Source organism: Perissodus microlepis, chromosome 23 (assembly GCF_051167445.1).
Source record: "Perissodus microlepis isolate ML-2025 ecotype Zambia chromosome 23, ASM5116744v1, whole genome shotgun sequence".
NCBI classification, from domain to species: Eukaryota; Metazoa; Chordata; class Actinopteri; order Cichliformes; family Cichlidae; genus Perissodus; species Perissodus microlepis.
In genome coordinates, this window is record NC_140482.1 from 4,004,427 (window position 1) to 4,010,628 (window position 6,202).

Here is a 6,202-nt window from a genome sequence, read left to right on the forward strand (position 1 = left end):
GTTCCCCTTTATGTTAATATCAAAATAAAATGAAGTTTAAGTACACTGTAAACCCAAACGGTCAAAGTAAAAATGAATAGTCATGTTTTTTAAAAGCAGTCCTACAAACTCTAACATATTCAATAAACCAATCCAACATTTTCTTCAACTTATTATTTTTGATCAACTTCAGCTAGTTTGCATATTACGTTCCTGCTACTTAAAAAATGTGATTATTTCTTTTAATAATGTAATTTTACTCATTAATTTCATCTTTGGAAGGTTTTATTGTTTGGGTCGATTTGACCCCAAACATAAAGAAATCTTTTGTTTTAAGTCTTTTGTCAGCTGTTCACAAGTTCTTGCACTTCCATTATGTTTAAGTTTAATTATTTTGGGGTTGCTTTTATTTATTTATTGTAAACTGCAGGAGAAAAAAATCAGTGTGAACTGCACATCTTAAAAAGAGTCAACCAACTTTTTAATTTAGGGTTTTAACTTTTTAAATGCATTTCTTTCTGAGGTCATTAAATAATGTGAGGTAATCTACTGTCCAACAGTGTCTTCAGTTTGTCTCCCAAGTCTGATATAATTAACCAAAACTCAGTGACCCAAACCCTCCCAGCTGTTCCATCCTGTAAAAAAACGATTTACAAAGTTTCATGGAAGTTAGCAGTAGAGTTTTATACATACCATGCTCTGACTGAGGGATTTCTGAAAAACTAAAAGATGGAGCTGTGCTATCACTGCAGGACATCTGGGAGCTGAGACAGACCTCTAAGTTTTTAAACTATAGACAATGTGCTATTCTTATTTGGTGCAATGGACAGACGCACATTATAACAAAGCCTAACCTTTCAAAGTGAAGGGGAATCAGTGAATGAAGGAGAGCTGATGAAAAACATCTGCAGTTATTCCCAGGTAAAGAGAAGTGAATTTTTATTTAGTGATATAATAAGTATGTATGATATGTAAAGAAATGGCTGAACATTTTGGGTGGAATATGTTGCTGCACATCTGCTCAGTTAAAGCAATGCAGAAATCTACAGCCAGGATGACGGCCGGTCAGAACATCCCTCACACTTGTGTTTGCAACAAATACCACAGCAGTAGTCACGCTGCATCTTTGTTGCTTTTTTCAGTGTAGGTTTACTCAGAGTTTCAACATTTAAAGGAGGATTCAGAGGATGCAGGACACTTTCTACACCAAACTTGCCAGCCTGCCAACCAAAAAAGTCAAATCAGCAAAGGTTTTGGGTGAAACATTAAAATTTCACAGTGCAAAGAGATCGTTTAATGTGAACCTCAAAATGTGATTTTTGACCAGCAGTTTACTTTGTTTTCCTCTTTCTCTTCTTCCTCTTTTTAGTGCTTTTGTAGATCCTTGCACACTGTATCCACTGTCCCTCCTCCTGCTGTGTCTAAACCATCTCAGCCTTTCCTCTGTTTGTCATCTGGGTTTGGTGACCATACACAGACGATCTGTTTTGATCTCTCCGTTTGTTCTCAAAACAATTATAAAAATACAAAGTAACTAAAATAATACGTAGCTTTCAAGCATTAAATAATAAACTGGAGATTTGTAAAATCATCATCTGATGAGCCGAATCTGAGAAGGTGCCTGTCGAGTCCATCATCATTCAAAGCGACTGCGTGGACGTCTGAAACTGCAACCAACTGCTGAGGAATTTCTTAGCAATGTTTGGAGTGATGCATGCACCATAGCTACAGTACTACACTGCATTCATTCAGAGTACAGCTGGAGTCTGTTTCAGAGCACGCTATCTTGCTTTGTTTTTTCAGTGTATTTGAGTTTTGTGTTACATGTTTTGGAGATTTCTGAATTTCAGCTGACTGACTTCTGTTTAATTCAAAAGGATCACAGACATGAACCGTTTTCTAAACTCAAACATGTGACTCTGTTATGTCAACTTATTCTATGGGATATTGATTTAAAACATTTACTACATTTACTCAAACCATTATTTGGTCAGATAATATCTATGCGCCATTCTTCCTGTCAGTATTCATTACCAGTGTATGAATGTGAGAGTGAATGAATAGTGGAATTGAAAAGCGCTATATAAATGCAATCCATTATTATTATTATTATTATTATTATCCACTAAATACATCAACGCGATGATAAGCAGTGATGTATTTGCATCCGAGGAAAACCATCATAGGGATCAAGGTAACTGTCTGTGTTGGTTTTCACTTCTGCGTTATGTCGAAGCATCAAAGCAAGCAGATCTGAGGCAGGCCTCGACCACGACCACAGCGGCTCACCAAAATCACAGATAGTTTTTGGACCAGCAGTCACATACACGCTATAGGTTTGCCAGAGCCACTAAGGGGAGACAGATAGACGTCACCAGCTAAAACTCCTCTGTGGGAGGTTAAGTGAGCACCGATGTTGGTGTGAGGTCTGGCAGCATGCACCATCTCTGCCATGTATAATACTCTTTTACATCTATGTTGAAATGTAAATCTGCACATACCATGTAAGCATGTTGGTGGACTAGAATTTATATAGGAGTCTTCTAGTGTCACTAAACACACAGAGTAGCAGCAACATTTACCTTTGGGCCATGTATAAAAATGTCCATTCTCCTAAATATTCATGTAATACTTTTGTTAATCCCCTTGAGGTGCTTCAAACTCACTTGACCATTGGCCATTAAACTCAAACTCACATCAAAATCACATTTATGTGTCTATAACAGGGGTCGGCAACCCTGGGCGCACGCGACAGGTTAACTGATGGCACGACCATAGCTGGACTGGCCATCGGGCATACCGGGCATTTGCTCGGTGTGCCCGATGATTTTTTTTTTGTAACGGTATAAACAATGGGAGGTGGTGGATTGGCCAGATGCTGGCCGGTGTGTAAAAATAACTCAGTTGTTTGATGGTGGCATCGCGGAGCTTCCACAGATTCAGTAACATTATCAAGTGGTGGAGGCCAGCAGGTGGATGAGAGAAAGGGGAGGCAGGAGGAGCAGAGGCCCGAGGCGGCCGCCGGTCCGAGTATCAGGTGAACTGAACTTCAGGTAAGAAGTTATGACCTGCAGTCTATCTGGGTCAGATATAAACCAAGTTTAGGTGGAGTTTATTTTCGTTGTGCTGACTTTTTACAGTCAGTTACAATAACTCGTACTGCGTGAGCTAGCATGACGGAGTTTCTACAGCTGAGTGGTGCTATGATGTTCTGATGTTGAACTTTATTTAATTCATAAGGTTAGTTAGTAGAGTTTCCAACCGTCCCGTAAAAAGACGGAATCATCTCGTATTCAGAGAAAATATTACGCGTTTCGTATTGAGCTGAAAAGAGACACAGTTTGTCCCGGACTTCAGCTACAATGAAAAAGACAAAAAAGCTGGAGTTTTTCTGTCTTTGCTGCACAGCTGCCTCTTCTTCTCTCATTCTCTCCCCTCCCTCTCCTGTTGCTACTTCAATCGTGAAACTGATCAATGATCAGCTGATCGGCTTTTCTCTCTTGCTTGTTTATCGCCCACTTTGCGCCAGAAAGAGGAAACCAGCGGATGTCGCGCTAAACAACAGCAGCACGTTTAAGCTTGATCAGCTGCTGTTAGAATTTATTTAATATTAATTTCTAGTATCAGCTGATGTTTGCTGGAGCCACAGCTGTAAAGCTGCTGGTCATGATGTCGGTTTGGATATGTGGTGAGAGGGAAACATGAAGATGAAACCAGGAGATGTCCTTACTGAATCATCAGAGCTGAACAGGTGATGGAGAAACAGGTTTACCTTTTAGGTGACATGGATGAGTTGAAGTTATGAACTGTTTCTGAGAGACACAAAGAAATACTTTTCTTTCTTATTCTCATTTAAAATGTCTCGCTGTTATTAAATAATTATCTGAATCTTACAACCAAAGTTTTTATCTGATGTAAAATGTATAGAAATCATACATATACCAACAAGACTGTGCATCACTGTCACAACAGCGTTTTCATTCAAAGGCTTTATGGCTTTAATACCTGGGGGGCCGGTCTCTCGTCAAAATGCTGATTTTTTGTCCCAGTCCAGCCCTGGGCACGACACGCAGTGAGTTAATCTGAGAAGGTGCATTAAAAAATAAATGGCCGGGCCAGCGGTGCACATCGCAAATTAGCTCGCATAGACACATTAGTTGTGCCGCTTCTTAATGACGGTATCTTAGCTAACAACCCCAACTACTAGATTCAACTTGTAATTGGCTAAAAATAACTTAGCCTACCAGTGAGAGGGACGTTGCTAGCTGGCAGTTTTATCAAGCGATGTTGAAATTTCCACATTCTGACACTTCAAAAGCTTCAGCAGCTGTCGGCTCAGCACAGCATCAGCACCACGGAGATACATGGATACATCCGTAGACTCGAGACAATTCACTATGTGTTTTTGGGACTTTCAGGTGTTTGGACCAATGTTTTCTTTTCTGATCAAACCAGAAATCTTTAATGAGCAGCTGGATTTGTCTCACATTAACTGGCTGAGTTAATGCCAGTTAATGCGACATCGAAGCAGCTGGAATCCACAGCTGTGTGTGTTCATGGAGCTGCATGTTCACCTGCTGGACATCACTACCTGACAAGTTTAACTGTCTTCAGAACATTGCAGAGGCCTTATTGACAGTATTTGGCTCTACATATCTGTGTGAGCAGATTTTCTCTCACATGAGTCCTCAGGTAGCCTCTGAATGCTGGACACTGGGAGACCTGTGTCTCTGAGTGGGAGACCAGAGATCACATTAACATGTGTGTCTCTGTATTAACAAACATGCCATATTGGCCCAGTTTATTTTTCTTATCATTGTTGTGAGGAGACCACAAATAGCATTTGTATTTTCTGCTGTACAGTTCATTTGCTGTTATGGATAAAAAGTCTTTTTTTGTTTCCAAATAGCTGATAACTATTCGCTGATAGCTGCAAACATCTGCAAACAAATATAATTCTATAAAGTGGTTCTATATAGTGTGTAACTGTTAATATAGAGCGTTATTACATTTATTGCTAATGCAATCATATGGCACACTGACTTCTGAGGAAATTTTAGATGGCACTCACATTCAGAAAGGTTGCCGACCCCTGCTCTATAACAACTGGGACATGTACCAGCATATCAGGGATGCCAAACCTGCCCAGGATGAGTTTGTTGGGTTTCAGGTTCCTGGGCTAACCTGAGCTCATCTTTTTAAACAACCCACAGAGCTGTCACTGGTCGCTATGGTGACAGTGTCCAGCAGCAGCCTGTATCACTTTGAATATTTTTATGTCTTTTATTCAGTGTAAAATCTCACTTTTGGGTAACGGCACAAACACTAAGAAACGACAGAGAACATGTCATTATTACAAAGCTGTAGCTTCTGTTTTGCCCACATTTATTGATGATGATTTCACATAACTAAGCAGTGTACTGTACTCTCATCAGTTATTTGGGCTCTTATAATAATTAAGAGAGAGCACAGAGAGGTGGTACGGGTACAGGAAGGACGACGGGGCAAACAGTGAAGTTAGCTGAAAAACAAACGTTATTGTTTATAAAGTAATTGTTCGTGTATTTCAAGGATCTGTGCTTTCTAGTAGCACACTTAAAAAATGTCAGTGCACATTCTAAACAGAAAATATTGATATGAATGGTAACATTTCACAGGATGGCTGCTACACTGATGTGACGGACTACAAGTCTACTCTCCACTCGTGAAATTGGGGTACACAGTGCTCTGTGCTGAGACTGCATAATAAAGGGAGGGCTGTATTTTATTACAAAACAGCTCTTTACCAATTTGCTTTGTGTGCAGGTCTTTGGAATGAATAATGCTGCTTTTGGTGGACTGGGATGGTCCATATGTCAAATATCAGTGATGTAATATTTAGTTAGCATGGTTTCAAATTGAACACAATAGCTATCTGCAAGTTCAACACCTAAATAAAGCTCATCATACTGATTGTTTGACCTCAATGTCCAAGCAGATCTTAGCAGAACCAAATAGAAAGAGCAAAGAGCAGATCGAGAGATGGAGAAAAAAAGAGAAAATTATTTGAGCGCTTAAATAAAATTAGCAGCTTTAAAGAGCCTGAGGGCAAAATGGAGTTGTGTCCCTCGTGGCTATGCTTTGAAGAAGGGGAGAATGAATTAAGCTTGACTTGCTCCTCTCCCTCCTCCTCTTCTTTGCTCTCACTTTTAACTCCCTCACTTTTCTTCTGGTTTGCACTAAT